Source organism: Ailuropoda melanoleuca, chromosome 9, assembly GCF_002007445.2.
Source record: "Ailuropoda melanoleuca isolate Jingjing chromosome 9, ASM200744v2, whole genome shotgun sequence".
Taxonomy (NCBI): Eukaryota; Metazoa; Chordata; class Mammalia; order Carnivora; family Ursidae; genus Ailuropoda; species Ailuropoda melanoleuca.
In genome coordinates, this window is record NC_048226.1 from 47,193,087 (window position 1) to 47,208,568 (window position 15,482).

Below are 15,482 nucleotides of genomic sequence, written 5' to 3' on the forward strand. Positions count from 1 at the left end.
ACTGGTTCTCATACCCTCTTCTGTAGACTGTCCCACAACTTGCCAGTTGGCTTAAAAAAATTCTGAGTTCTATATTATATGGTTCATTAATGACCATATTTTTTCTGCTGTATAGATCATTTGGCCATCATTTCACATGTAGTACTGTGAATGGAGATACCTTTCCTCAACCCGCTTTTAGGCGAATTCCTCTAGGAGCTGGCAAGGGGCTTCCTAACATGGGGAAGAATTTAATACAATCTGTTTTACTTGTTGACAAAGTATATTAGGACCACACAAAGGGAATTGTGAACTGAATGGATGCCCTATTCTATTGGTCTTCTCAGTGGTATAGATCGAATTGGATGCTAAAGTCCAGATTTGTCTGGAATCTTAAAATTTTAATTTTACTGAGATCCTCTGGCTATATGTCACTTATCCATTTTGTGGGGACTAAAAGTTTTCACATATTACTGTTGTCCACATCACATTGACCACTAAGTCCAATGGTTACACAGAACTGCAGAGGAGGCTGAGAAATAAATACTTTAAATAGTAATGATTTTGTTAATTTGGAAGAAGAGGAAAATAGATTTGGTGTACAAATAATGTTCTTTGTCATACCACTTCAAAATATTGTTTTTTAGGGCGCTAGGTGGCTCAGTCAGTTAAGCATCTGCTTTCGGCTCAGATCATGATCTCAGGGTCCTGGGATCGAGTTCCTGTTTCCGGCTCCCTCCTCCGTGGGGAGGCTGCTTCTCCCTATGCCTCTGTCTCTCTCCCTGTCTCTCATGAATAAATAATCTTTAAAAATATTGTTTTTCAGGGTAGGATACAACCAAGAAGATCCTCTTGACTTAGTTTTCCTCCAATTCTTGTATCTTATTATGAGAAATCTTTAGATGGTCTGCCGAGTTACAGAAAATTTTGTTATAATGTTATATTTTCCTAGAATGACATAAAGTGGATTTGGATTTTGAATAAATGTTTGGCTGTGGTGAGGCGAGGAGAGTTAGGTGTATCATATGATAGTATATGATATTGTACCCTAGTTAGTGTCTCAAGAAAGGGATGTATTCAGCCTCCAGGGCAGCTTCCCACTGGAGGAGCACTGTTTGGCCAAGGTATCACTGCTGCAAGGGTTGGGACATTCTGACAGAATAGAAGAAAGTGACCTAACATATTACTATATCTATGAACTTCTCTTTGCCTTCCACCATTATTTTGAATGCTATACCACCAAAATGATGAGACACTAGCATGGGACCTCTATCCAGGGACTCTGACCCATCTTCTGTCAACTGTCCTCCATCAAACCCCTTCTTTTCAGAGTTAAGAGGTTGATGAGAGAAAAAAACAAAATTTATAGCTGTGTCTATTTAACCTAAAAATATTTGAAACAGGTTTTTTCCTCTCTTTTTTTGTAATTGGAGAATAATTAATATACAGTTTTATATTAGTTTCATTGTATAATATAATGATTCAACAATTCTATACATTACTCAGTGCTCATCACAGTAATTGTATTCTTAATGATCTTTATCCACTTCATCCATTCCCTCACCCACCTCCATTCTGGCAACCACAAGTTTGTTCTCTGTATTTAAAAGTCTGTTTGTTTGTTTGTCTCTTTTTTTCTTTGTTCACTTATTTTGTTTCTTAAGTTCTACATATGAGTGAAATCATATAGTATTTGTCTTTCTGTCTGACTTACATCGCTTAGTATATACTCTCTAGGTCTAATGATCTATCTGATAAGTGCTAATATCCAAAACATATAAAAAACTTATACAACTTAACACAAAAAAAACCCTCCCGCAAATAATGAGATTTAAAAATGGGCAGAGGACCCTAATAAACATTTTTCCAATGAAGACATACAAATGGGTTCGTTCCTTTTCTAAACACTATGCAAATTAGGATAACTTGAGACATACCCATTGCATGTTCGTGTTTTAAAGCAAAGCCAGTAGCCATCTCTAAAACGTGGGGGAATATGAACATCCCAGGAGTAGATTCAAATTCTGAAATCTCTCTAAAGCTGGCCATTTAATAATTAACTTACTTACAGATGTTTGCTTTTCCTTTCAGGAAGATTATGGTAGTTTAGAAGACCAAAAATGTTAAGTGACGATGAAAGAGCAGTGTTAAGTATAATAACAAGATTGGGGGTAAGTTCTTAAAGGGAAACACACACAGTATGACCTCTGAATTTGGAGGAGGGAATACAGTTCTTATACAGTGACTAACCAGAGAAAGCTTCACTGAGGACCTGCTAGAGCTCTCAAGTGCCCTTGATTCCAGAGTGAGTAAGATCTTACCCATGTGGCTAGAATGTACTACTTCCCTGGTTTTATTCAAGGACATTTTCCAGAAATAATTTCTTTCTTGATCATTTAGCTTAGGATCAGCAAACTCTTGCCTGCCACTTGTTTTGTATGGCCACTGAGTTAAAATGGTTTTTACAGATTGTCTTAGGTAGCTTAAACAACAGACATTTATTTTCTCATAGTTGCTGGAGGCTAGAAGTCCAAGATCAAGGTCTTGGCAGGGTTGGTTTCTGGTGTGTACTCTGGCTTATAGACAGCTGCATTCTTGCTGTGTCCTCACATGGTCTTTCTTAGGTGCTCATGCACCCCTGGTGTCTCTCCTTCCTCTCATAAGAACACCAGTTCTGTCAGAGTAAGGCCTCATTCTTATGACCCCACTTAATCTCTATTACATCCCTCTAAACCCTATATCCAAATATTGTCATTTTCTGGGTTATGGCTTCAACATATGAATTTTGAAGAGATGAAATTCAGTACAGAAATGAGCACAATTCATAACACAAATGAAATTTTCAGTCAACTTGATAATAGGGAACATTGACTTTAAACCCTAAATAAGAAAAATGTCGTCCCTTCAAGAAAAGAACTTTTTTATTAGACTTTTATTATAAAAAAAGAAAGAAACTGTACTCAATTATTACTTTTATATTGTGAATTTTATCAATAAAATTTTTGTGGAATTTTTTTTCTCTCTTGCTATAAAGCTACCTACATTACATTATATTCTTGATTTTTCCTCTTGGCCTGCAAAGCCCAAAATGCTTACTACCTGTCCCTTGACAGAAAAAAAATCATCTACTCCTGATATAGCCCGGGTAAGTTTGACTGATTCATTTCTTTTTTTTTTTTTAAAGATTTTATTTATTTGACAGAGAGAGAGAGACAGCCAGTGAGAGAGGGAACACAAGCAGGGGGAGTGGGAGAGGAAGAAGCAGGCTCCCAGTGGAGGAGCCTGATGTGGGCCTTGATCCCAAAATGCCAGGATCACACCCTGAGCTGAAGGCAGACGCTTAACGACTGAGCCACCTAGGTGCCCCTGACTGATTCATTTCTAGGCTTAAAGCCGTTGTCTGTATTATAGGCATCTGCTCAAGAAAACATTTGCTGCTTTTGATCTCTAAGTTTTTGCTAGAATTTCCTATTTTTCTTTAGCTCTCTTCCTACAAAGATTCATCTCTTCCCATAAGCTTATTCTAAAGATTGTCCCAAATCATTTTGACAAGAATGGCATTAGCTTGTTTAAGGCCTAGTTCTGTTTCAAATGTTTTAGGATTATAGAGGTGTTACTAAGAAAAAAAAATCCACAGACTCAATGTATCAAGAAAATTTTCTCACCGTTAGCTCAAGGGGCCCCCAGATTCCTAAATGCCTTTAGTACTAGGAATGTTTAATCCAGATCTGGGTGCCAGGTGCACACAGGAGGAACTGGAGTAAGCTATTCTTTTTCCACTTCATTCACCCAAATTTTTCTAGACCATTGTAGTAGAGGGGATATAAATCCTTTGCATATAAATCCAATATTCTGGTTAGTGGTGTGCTCTGCAAAATATTTGAAATATATATATATGCAGAAAACCTTGCATAGAAGGGGCTTCTGATTATTCATGGAATAGTATACCTTTGCCTTAACAAATATACTTGAACCATAATAATGGCAAAATAATAATAATAACTGACATTTACTGAGCATTTACTACGTATTAGTACTTTTTAACAATATTTTTATGATATAGATACTAATATCCCTAATGCACCAAATGAGAATATTAGTCTTGGAACATATATATATAACTTATTCCAGGTCACACACATTTACCAATTGGGAGAGTTGTGTCTTAAACCCAGTACCGTTCAACATCAAATCTGTGTATCCACCACTGTATTTGATTGCCTACGTATACACTTTTCATATGAAAGCTATTTTAGGCAAGAATTAGAATAGTCATTATCGGTCTCTGCGGTAGTATTACTGTGCTTTAGCTCATTGGTACAAATTGAAATCACTTTATCCAATGTCTGAACTTCCCCAATGGTTAAGAAGTAAAACCCTAGAGGGATAGGCAGCCCTGTGAATATTGGGCCCAGATTTTAAAATGATCTGACACTATTCTTGATATTGGTTATTAATTGATCCCCTTTGAATAAAATTGACAGACAACTGTGAACTTAAAGGACTTTTGTAGGTTTTTATTGTGCCTGATTTCAAATGGTACATGTGTGGGGAAAAAGTCATGTTTGTTCAAGCCCTGAAGCAATTTTCAGGGACTCCACAAACAGGAAGTGGGCTGCTCAGTTTGTGCCAGTCACAGTTGCAGAGACAGCTTGTTTAGATGAGTTCCTATAATAGGCAGAACCTGTGATGAGCTGCGTGACTGACAGGAAGGTCTGTCCAATTCCAAAGAATGAGTCCTTTCTAGACAGTCCAGTGGGATGTGGTCTATGTCATGAATTGTTGACTACTGCATATTGGTTTACCTTTGTACTTTTTCTAAAATAAAAAGATATTTTTTTCTTTTACTTTTACCTTCAACATCATTTGATTTCAGGCACTGTACATGTGTTAAGACTGACTACAGTTGCTTTTAATCACACAGGTTTGTAGAGCTAAGTCTAATAGTTGAAAGAAATGAAAGTTACTAAGAAATCCTGAGTTTGGTGCTAAAGGGAAGAGCTAGGTGCAAATTTCAGTTGCTAAACTTCTTCTTTATTAATAAAATAAGTATTTTAATAAATATAAATAAAATATTCTTTAATAAATATAAATAAAAATTCTTATCTGAATTTTGTATAATGTAGCAAGCTGCCCAGCTAGAAAACATTGCAGGCTTTCTTTGTAGAACTCATAACCTTATGTTACACTTTAACTAAAAAAATGCAGGCTAAAATTTGATAGCTTTTTGCATGACAGTTTAGCTTTTCTAATACTGGCTCCCTTTCCCTACCCCTTTTTTACTTTTTTTCTTTTTCCTAATAGCATGTGGTTGTGAGGCTAATTTACAGATTCAAGAGATTTAATTTACAAATACATGAGAAGAAAACTATATGTTAAAGATGATAAAGAGAAATATGAAAGGAGCCCAAGGCATTGGTGACACCATGGAGATACTGTATTAGCCCTGAAGTGTCTAACTCTCACTTCTTCATTGGTGAGAAAAATAACCCACCTTTATTTGGATAAATGACTACCGATGGATTTTGCTAATGCAGGGACCTTATTAGGATTGTGAAAAGAAGTTGGGGGGAGGGGAGTGGGTAGATATAGTGTATGTGAAAGGTGTCTGGAATGTGTTCAACCAAAGGTTGATTATAAAGCACATTTCCTCTTCATCTCCTTTGAAAATACCTCCTCTCTTTTAAGACATTATTCTCTTTTGTACCATCACATATCCCACTTCCAAATTTCTGCGTAGAAGCCACCAATTCCTAAGTAATTTTCTGCGTATTCATGGTGATTGGTGGAGTCATGAGCCATGGAAGTGTATGATTTCATTCAGAATATTTCCAGCCTCTAGTCTTAGCAATCGGCACAGGAACGAGCAAGTCAGTCAGTCTGGGCAATCACACTCCTTCCTGGGAATTTTCTAATTGGAATAAGAGAAGGAAGAGCCCCTTCCTCTCTTCTCAGAAGTTGGAGGATATGAGCTTTCAACTTCTCGAAATCTGTGAGAAGGGGATGTTGAATTTAAACCAGTGAGAGAACCGAAGGTGAGAGACATTGCAAATTCTACTGTGAGTCCATGGTCCCATTTCTCTCTGCTCTTATTGTGGCTACATAAGTTAGTGGATCATTTATTTGTTTAAGTTAGATCAGGTTTAGATGTATTTCACTTGCATTCCAAAGAGTTTTGATGCTATAAAGTAGAGGCACCAGGTTTTATTTGTGACTATTTTAAAACACAGCCTAATTTCAAATTTCTGGCATTTATACTTTATAATCTAAGCTTTAGTGCAGTTACATGGCCTCTCATTAGCTGATTTGTTACCCTTTGACTGAAATGTGTAAAGTATAATCGTTACTTCATTTAAAAATACCCTATGATTGAAATTATAGCCAATTATTTCACAGACTGAAATTCATTAGAGACCCCACACACAGTGGTGACAATAGGACTTTCTGAAAAATTATAACTCATAGCAACTGTGATGACTTTGGAAATTAGTATTTTTCCCTCCACTTTTGGATTTATATTTAATAATTCATGTTCACTTCCCCAAAATAGTTTATGCCCAAGAACATTTCTCTTTTGAATAATGTTAAGAGTATAGTTCTTAAAAAAGATTTTACTTTCCCAATTTTGTGGTTGTATATCAGTGTTTCTTAAACTTTAGCAACAACAAAAACAAACAAGTGAAAACCTTTTAAGAAAAAAATCTTTGGATACCAGTATTGGCTAGAATGGTTTCATTTGTACCATGTATGTAGTATTTTAACTAGGTACACATGAATTTATGCATATGTTTTGTACCATGATGCAATTAAAATCAATAAGACTACAAAATATTTAACATTCACAATACTTATATTTTAATGTAATAAGTTGTATGCTCTTTAATAAAAACCAAGTAGCTATCAAGAGCTAATATATGACACTGACTGTATAGATGTTTTTTGGCATGAATGTACTACACCTGTACTATAATTGACTTGGTTCTCAGCATTGTTATCTATCTGAACCATAAAATCTTTGCTTATAAAGTACATAAAATCATTTTGATTTGGCACAAAACTTCTTTTGCTTGTTAAGCTTATCTTTACCTTTTTTGTCATTACCCTAGTAATACATAGTACAAAACATGGTATTATTCTCATGAGGTTGAAAACTTAGTAAAAACTAGCTTATTCTATAAAAGTATACATCAATTATGAATTATACCTGAAACAAAGCTTTTTTCTTTGTAATTGTAAACAAACTTCCGCAAAGATGCAAACAGATTTGGGACAATTATTGTCATTTTGATTTTAGAACAATCTAAGATCATTAAGCCTGAAACGTTTGGGGGGAGGTGAATACTCTATCCACATTACAAACAGATGAAGAGGAGAGCACTAAAATTTGTATGAGTCATAAAATGATAGTGAATATGTTGAATATTGTTTTTAGATTATTAGCAGCATGACAGCAAAAAAAACTTCATTTCTAGCAATGATGATGTAATTGAGAATTACAAAAAGATCATGGCAGTTTTACCAATCTTTAAAAAAAAAATCTGGAGGACTTATACTACCTGATTTCAAGACTTACTGTAAACATGCTGAAATCCACTGTGTGGTATTGGTAAAAAGACACATCAGTGGATCACTGGAACTAAACATAGAGTTCAGAAGTAGAACAAAACACAAACGTTCAATTAATTTTTTAAAAGAATGCCTTCATTATTGAAGAATACTTTCACTAGATATAGAACTTTGATGTTTATTTTAGCACTTTAAAGAGGGTGCTCCACTGTCTTATAATTTTTATGATTTCTGGTGAGAAGCTTGCTGGTGTTCAATTTGTTTTTCTCTATAATTAATGGTCATGTTTCTCTGAGTTCTCTCAAGATTTTCAGCAAGTTAAATATGATAATCCTAGGTATGGTTCTCTTTGATTTTGTCATATTTGGGTTTGCTGAGTTTCTTGAATCTGTAAATGTATGCCTGTCATTGAATATTGGAAGTTTTCAGACATAATTTTTTCAAATATTTTTTCCACTCACTTCTCTTTTGTCTTTTTCTTGTATTTCATTTGCTTAAATAATTGGCTTTTGAAGTTTTCCCATAAATCTCTTAGAATCTTCTTATTTATTTTGTTCAATCTCTTTTCCTCTCTGTCCTTCAGACTGTAATTTTGATTGATTGTCATTAACTTTCCCCCTATCATTCTCATTTTGTTATTGAGACAGTCCAGTGAATTTACTTTTAATATTGTATATTTAATTCTAAAATTTATATTTGACCATTTTTTAATAATTTACATACCTTTGCTGAGACTTTCTGTCATTTCATTCATCATGAGCACATGTGCTTTTATTCCACTAAGCAGAGTTAAAATAGCTCTTTTGAAATCTTTGTCGTATAATTTTCAGCATCTCTAATACCTTTTGGTTGATACCTTTTTTGGGCGGTGGAGAGGGTTGACATCTTTAGACTGTCTTTTCCCTTCAGGTTATGTCCCATTTTCATGGTTCAATCTATGTTAAGTAATTTTTTGAATATTCTGAACATTGTGAATATGATGTGTGGATTCCAGATTATGTGGTAAGCTCCAAAGTGTTGATATGTTTGTTTTTGTCAGGCAGTTATGTTTGGATAGACACAAATCTGGGCAGCAACTCAGATTATCAGTTTAGTTCCTCGAACCTTAATTGTTAGTTGCTTGTAGTTTGCTCCCCACAGAAATGGTTCAGAGAAGAGCATGGACTTAAGGTGAATTTATGCATGAAAATTGGGTACCTCTAGGTATCTTTTCTGGAGCTTCCTTCTCAATCTTTAGAGGCTATTGTTGCCCCAGGAATCCTTCCTCTGGTTCCAGAAAGGATGAAATTTTCTATCAGAATTTGAGCCACTTGACATTACAGCCAAGGTCAAACTCCATGTACCCACAGTAGAGAGGAAAAAAAGAAAAAAGAAACTCACTCTGTTGAACGTTTGCTTCAAATTTTGACCCCACTCCACAAATTTCCTGCTTTTATTCAATCTCCAGAGGCTTCGGGTATTTGTTGTTGTTCATTGTCTAGATTTATGGCTGTTATTTATGGGAGAATCAGTTTCTTAGGAACTAACCTCTCTATGCCAGTTGACAATCTATTACTTTCAAATGGAGAAAAGCCCAGGGAAACTCCTCTTTCTTTTTATACATTTGTATTAAATTAGGGACTCTGCTGGAAAATTCTCATATCTTAACGTTTAGAACAAGTGGAATGATACTCCTATGGTCATGGATTGGAGGAACCAATACTGTTAAAATGTCCATTCTACTCAAAACAATCTACATATTTAATGCAATCTTTATCAAAATACCAACAGCATTTTTCATAGAACTAGAATAAATAGTCCTAAAATTTGTATGGGACTTTGAATAGCAAAAGAAATCTTGAAAAAGAACAAAGCTGGGGTTATCACAATCCCAGATTTCAAATTATACTACAAAGCTGTGATATGGTACTGGTACAAAAATAGATATACAGATACCAGAATAGAATAGAGAGCCCAGAAATAAATACACACTTGTATGGTCAATTAATCTATGACAAAGGAGGCAAGAATATACAATGGGGAAAAGACGGTTTTCAATAAATGATGCTGGGAAAATAGGTGCTACATGCAAAAGGATGAAACTGGACCCCTTTCTTATACCATACATGAGATTAAACTCAAAACAGCTTAGTGTCCTAAATGTGGGACTTGAAACCATTAAACTCTTAGAAGAAAATAGTCAGTAATTTCTTTAACATTGGCTGTTGAAACATTTTTCTGGCTCTGTCTCCTAAGGCAAGGGAAATAAAAGCGAATTTAAACTGTTGGGACTATACCAATATAAAAAGCTTTTGCACAGTGAAGGAAGCCATGAATAAAATGAAAAGGCAACCTACTAAATGGAAGAAGATATTTGCCAATGATATATCCAATAAGGGGTTAATATCCAAAATATATAAAGAATTTATACAACTGAACCCACCCAAAACAAATAATCCAATTTAAAAAGGGACAGAAGGGCCGCCTGGGTAACGCAGTCCTTAAGCGTCTGCCTTTGGCTCAGGGCGTGATCCCGGCGTTCCGGGATCCAGTCCCACATTGGGCTCCTCCGCTGGGAGCCTGCTTCTTCCTCTCCCACTCCTCTGCTGTGTTCCCTCTCTCGCTGGCTGTCTCTCTGTCACATAAATAAATAAAATCTTTAAAAAAAATAAAAAAATAAAAAGGGACAGAAGACCTGAATAGACATTTTTCCAAAGAAAACATATTAATGGCCAACAGAGACATAAAAGATGCTCAACATCACTAATCATCAGGGAAGTGCAAATTGACACTGCAATGAGGTATCACCTCCATCTATCAGAATAGCTAGAATCAAAAGGCAAGAAAAAACAAGTATTGGCAAGAAAAGGAACCCTCTGTACTACTGATGGGAATGCAAATTGGTACAGCCACTATGAAAAACAGTATGGAGTTTCCTCAAAAAATTAAAAATAGAATTACCATATGATCCAGTAATTTCATTACTGGGTATTTCCCCAAAGCAAAATGAAAATACTAATTCAAAAAGATGTATGTACCCCTATGTTATTGCAGCATTATTTACAATAGCCAAATTATGGAAGGAACCCAAGTATTCGTGATAAATGAATAAAGATGTGTTATATATACACAATGGAAAATTACTCAAATGTAAAAAAAAGAATGAAATCTTGCCGTCCGCACCAACATGGATGGACCTAGAGCGTACGAGAAAGACTGAGAAAGACAAATACCACATAATTTCACTCTTATGGAATTTAAGAAACAAAACGAATGAACAGAATAAGAAAAGACAGACAAAAGAATAGACTCTTAAATACAGAGAACAAATTGGTGGTTGTCTGAGGGGAAGTGGCTAGATGGAGGAATGAAATAAATAAAGAGGATTAAAAGTGTACTTATCGTGATTAGCACTGAGTAATGTATAGAACTGTTGAATTATTGTACACCTGAAATGAATATAACACTGTATGTGAATTATATCTCAATTAAAAAATTGTGGTCCCATTAAAAAAAAAAAGTAGCAAATATGTCCACCTGTAAAGCTTGAGAAATTTCCCAGATTCCTTGATTTGAATGAAATATGAAGACGAGTAATATGAATTCTGTGACCTGAAAAAGAGACGCAAAATGCTATGATCATTCTGTTGACCAATCGACCATATTTCCATTTTCCTGCTGCTCTGCTGTCCCACCTGGTTTGTAGTTTTGGGTCTTTCTCCTCTTTCAAATATAGTTTAATATTTCTTGATAGTGCCAGTGACTCTCTAGCCAAACATAACCTGTTTCTTGCCAGGCGTTGTTCTGCTATCACAGGCTGTGTTCCAGAAAACCAAATTCCTTCTTCAGCACCATAAATATAGCTGACTGTTCATTTCTCACATCTTCTCTCCTTTCTTCAAAATTACAAACTGGAGGAGAAGATACAAATATACAATGAAATTAGATTAAAATTTTAAAAATTGAAAATACCTTAAATTTCTTATTCAGCAGTTTAAAATTTTTATCTATTCATTCCTATTTTTTCCTTTCTTTTTGTTTTGTTTTGTTTTGTTTTACAGTTTATTTTATGGATCTGAAGAAATGACCAGTGGGCAATTTGACAGATATTGTTAGGCTTCTTGCCACATTTTGTTCTGTCTTTTAGTAAGAGTCTCATTTACTGAAAGTGCTCCATCAGAATGTGGATGACTCTTTCAGAGATATTTTAGAAGAGATTCCTACAACAGTGTAAAGTTGGATTTAGCGTCTCCAAGTCACTCTCAGTATTAAGGCACAGTGATCCAACTGCAAAGCTATATCATGTCAAATTGGAAAAGAGCTATTGTTTTACCTAATGATGTATTTTAGAATTAATTGGTCTTTTGAAAACATAGAAATTATTCCAAAAATGATACATCTTTTCATACTGTTCTAAAAATCACAAAATTAAAGGAAGCCAGGTAATAAGGGGCTGATCTATTGCTTTACTACACAAGAATTCTGCCATTAACCTAACAGAGGCTCCACACAGAAAAATCATTCTGTAGGGAAAGAAGCCAAAAGCCCTGTGCTGAAAGAAAACTCATTATGGCTGATTTGATTATATTAATGGCATTTCCTTCCTTTGCAGCATTGTAAAACCTAAACATATTAATGGTGATCATTTCCTTGCGTAGAAGGGGAAGATTACATTGGTCTAAGCTCTTTGTAAATTTTAGAACATACGTTACATAGTAATTTGATTCCCAGACTTTACTGAGTTTCAGGAGCTTCATTCCTTTGATCAGAAGCTGTGAAGCCAGAGCCACTTGGAGCTGCAGATCCTGTCTGCCAACTACTGGCCTTCATGATAGTTCATCCTGCCAAGTGGACAGAGACCGATTATTTTCTGGTTCCCAGTTTCTGAGTCCTACACTGTAGGTTAGACCAGCCCATAAAGTTGACTTTGTGTATACAGTACTCTGAGAAGGCATAATCGACACATTTTTCTTCCTGCACACAGCAGCAGAAGAGAAGAGCATGCTCTAATAGTTGATCTGCTGAAAGCTTGGTCCACAGGGAAATAAATCTTTCAACCCTTGAGTTGTAAGAACTGTAGTTTTCCTCAGGCAGTGCAGATCTTTTAATTTGCTTTTCTGTGTAAAGCCAAACCTTAGTTTTCAGTATTCCCGTATATTCAGGAACACTGAAAATCATTTTTATCTACCTGCTATTTTATTAGTTATAAAGTTTTATAATTATTATACTTTCTAATATTACATTTTTCTACTTTGCGTGCTCATGATGCATATCTATACCAATGATCTTATCTAGAAAAAACATAAAAGTAGAACAAATGAAGGATAGGTAGCCAATTTTCAGTCTTAACCAACACATGAATTACTCAGCCATTTCTATTACTGAAGGACAATTGAGAATCAAATTATCTATAAAATTAAAAATATGCCTGTGGCAGATTGAATTGTTGTATCTTAATTATTCACCATTCTCTGTTTCTTACCCTTTGTCATGTAATTTTGCAAGTCCTTTTACAGAAGGTGGGCTAATATACTTTTATCGCTGTTTGGGCTTGTGGATATTGCTGAATGTGACATGACCAAAGCCACAGGAAGCAGCTGCATGAATGGGCTGGCTCTCTTAAACTTCTCCCTTCAAGAGAGGGATATTGCAGCTAACTCTCTGGTCCAAGGAGATGAGATATACTTGGGGGTGAGCTACGTGGCTGATCTGAAAACCTGAAGCTGGAGGCATAGTCTAGCCTACGTTTGGTGATTTCCAACAGAATGAGCAACAGGAGCAGGCTCAGCTGTTAGGAAAGTGGCTCAGCCAATTTTCAGTCAGAGACAGTGGCAACTGTTTATGAGGAAAATGCTCTTTTCCTATGAGTTTGTGATATTTTAGTACAGAGAATATCTTATTGGTGCTATATACTTTTAATTAAAGTAATCATCACAAATTCATATTTACTAAATTCCATGTCTTTAACTCGTAATGGGTCTTTTTGTTTAAATACGTTTTCAGAAACTCAATTACCTTAATCACCAATAACTCTAAAATTGTGGTATAAAGGTAAAAATATAAAAATTATGATGTATGAAAAGATATATCCTCTCTTAGAAAATTAAAAGGTTAAGAATAACTCATTTTTCTAGATTTACCACCCACTGAAAAGTAATTAAAACATTCGTTGAAAGTTGACTTCTTTTAAAATTATTGAAAAGCATGGTTTAGATTATGAGTAAAAGCGATACATGTCTGTATAACACCTCATCCACTAAAGAGCTCAACATTGCCATTTCACATGTGTCCTTATAAGATCTAGTGTGGCAGGAGAGGAAAGATGTGCTTATTTTAGCTGATGGGGGTCTCAAAAGCATGTGTTTACTTAGATATAAAAGAAATGATGGAAGTGATTTGTTGTTGCATATTAAATGAAAGCATTTCAAATTTAAGGGGATATTCCTCATGTCTTTGGCCACCAAAAAGTATTTATGGCCTACTGATTTTACATTTTGAAAGATAAACTTTTTATTACCACCTATTCTACTTTAAAACTCTTATTATTTTGTTAAGGATTTATTTCTTTCTCTGTGTATTCCTTCTCATTTGGAGGGTCAGAGCTTTAAATACTTAGCACCAAGGGAAAGCCATGCTTGGATAAAGTTGTGGTAATCCATGTCCATTAAGCAGTAAGGATCACGAAAAATAATGAATCTTCACTGCAAAGGCAGTTTTGCAGCAGTGACAGAACATGTTTTTTCCAAAGTTCTGTTTGTAAACCAGAAGGTGCCCTTGTTTTTGTTCATCGGACCAAGTTCCTTCTATTTACGAATGGTCTGGCTCATAAATATTTCTGTGATTCTCTCCCCAGCCTCATTCTGTGGAATCATTTCCATGCTCATTCAGAATCATGCTTTCAGTTTATGACATTCTCTGTGCTTCCTTGTTGTTAGCAACTGTCTCCAGGCCATTCTCCTGGAATTGGGGAGACCTTTTGATACCTAATGTGATTATTCTCTTGACACTCTAACACTCGTCTTTCTTCACTATTACTTGAGGCAATTCTGTGCTCTCTGTTTGTATGTATAAAGAATAGCTTTAGGCAAATGTCTGAGAAGAAACACTCAGGTTGGAAGTTGGACAGAAATGAGATTTCTGTCAATGAAGGAAATGGACTTGAGCAGTGATATTAATTGTTGTTTATGATATGACTTTTGCTCTAATGGATGGCTGACATTATTGGAAACTATAATTAAACCCTTTCAAAGAAAGTACTGCAATAAGATTTTTTTAAAAGATTGTATTTATTTATTTGAGAGAGAGAGAGGGAGAGTCAGCAGGGAGAGGAGGAGAGGGAGAGAGAGATTGCAAGCTGACTCTATGCTGAACGCAGAACCCAATGAGGGACTGGAACCCATGACCCTGAGATCATGACCTGAGCTGATGCTCAACTGACTGAACTACCCAGGCGTTCCTATAATAAGAATTTTTAAAATTAAACCTACAATGGTATGTGTATTTAGCATTTGCGGGTCTTCTAAAGTTCAAAATATCTTGACTCGTTAGACCTGAGTAGATATATTCTCAAAATCAGGAATGTCAGTACTCTGAAATTTAGCCTATCAGTGTTTTAATTACTTAATTCAACATATATTTATTTAAAATCTACCATGGACTAGATATGATCTTAGATGTTGAAGGATAGTGGTGAACATGTGTCTGTCAATCCTGGAGCTTCATTCTAGTGGAGGAGATAAAAAATAAACAATAATTATATTAAGGTTTTATTACATTTGTGGGAAATTTTATATATAAAAAATGTAGGTCTCAATGAGAATATATAACATAATCTTACCTGGGGAAGGAGGGCAGGGAGAAAGTAATAATCAGGTGAAATAAAACTTCAAAGTTGTAGTTAACTAGATTAGTAAAAAGTTCTGGGTGTAAAAATTTTAAGCAGAAGAAAGAGCACACTG

At 35.2% G+C, this 15,482-nt stretch overlaps 1 pseudogene; it reads right to left on the reverse strand.

Moving 5' to 3' along the window:
* Positions 1-12,354, reverse strand: part of LOC100472888 — a 67,517-nt pseudogene extending 55,163 nt beyond the window's left edge.
* Positions 12,355-15,482: the final 3,128 nt, after the last annotated feature.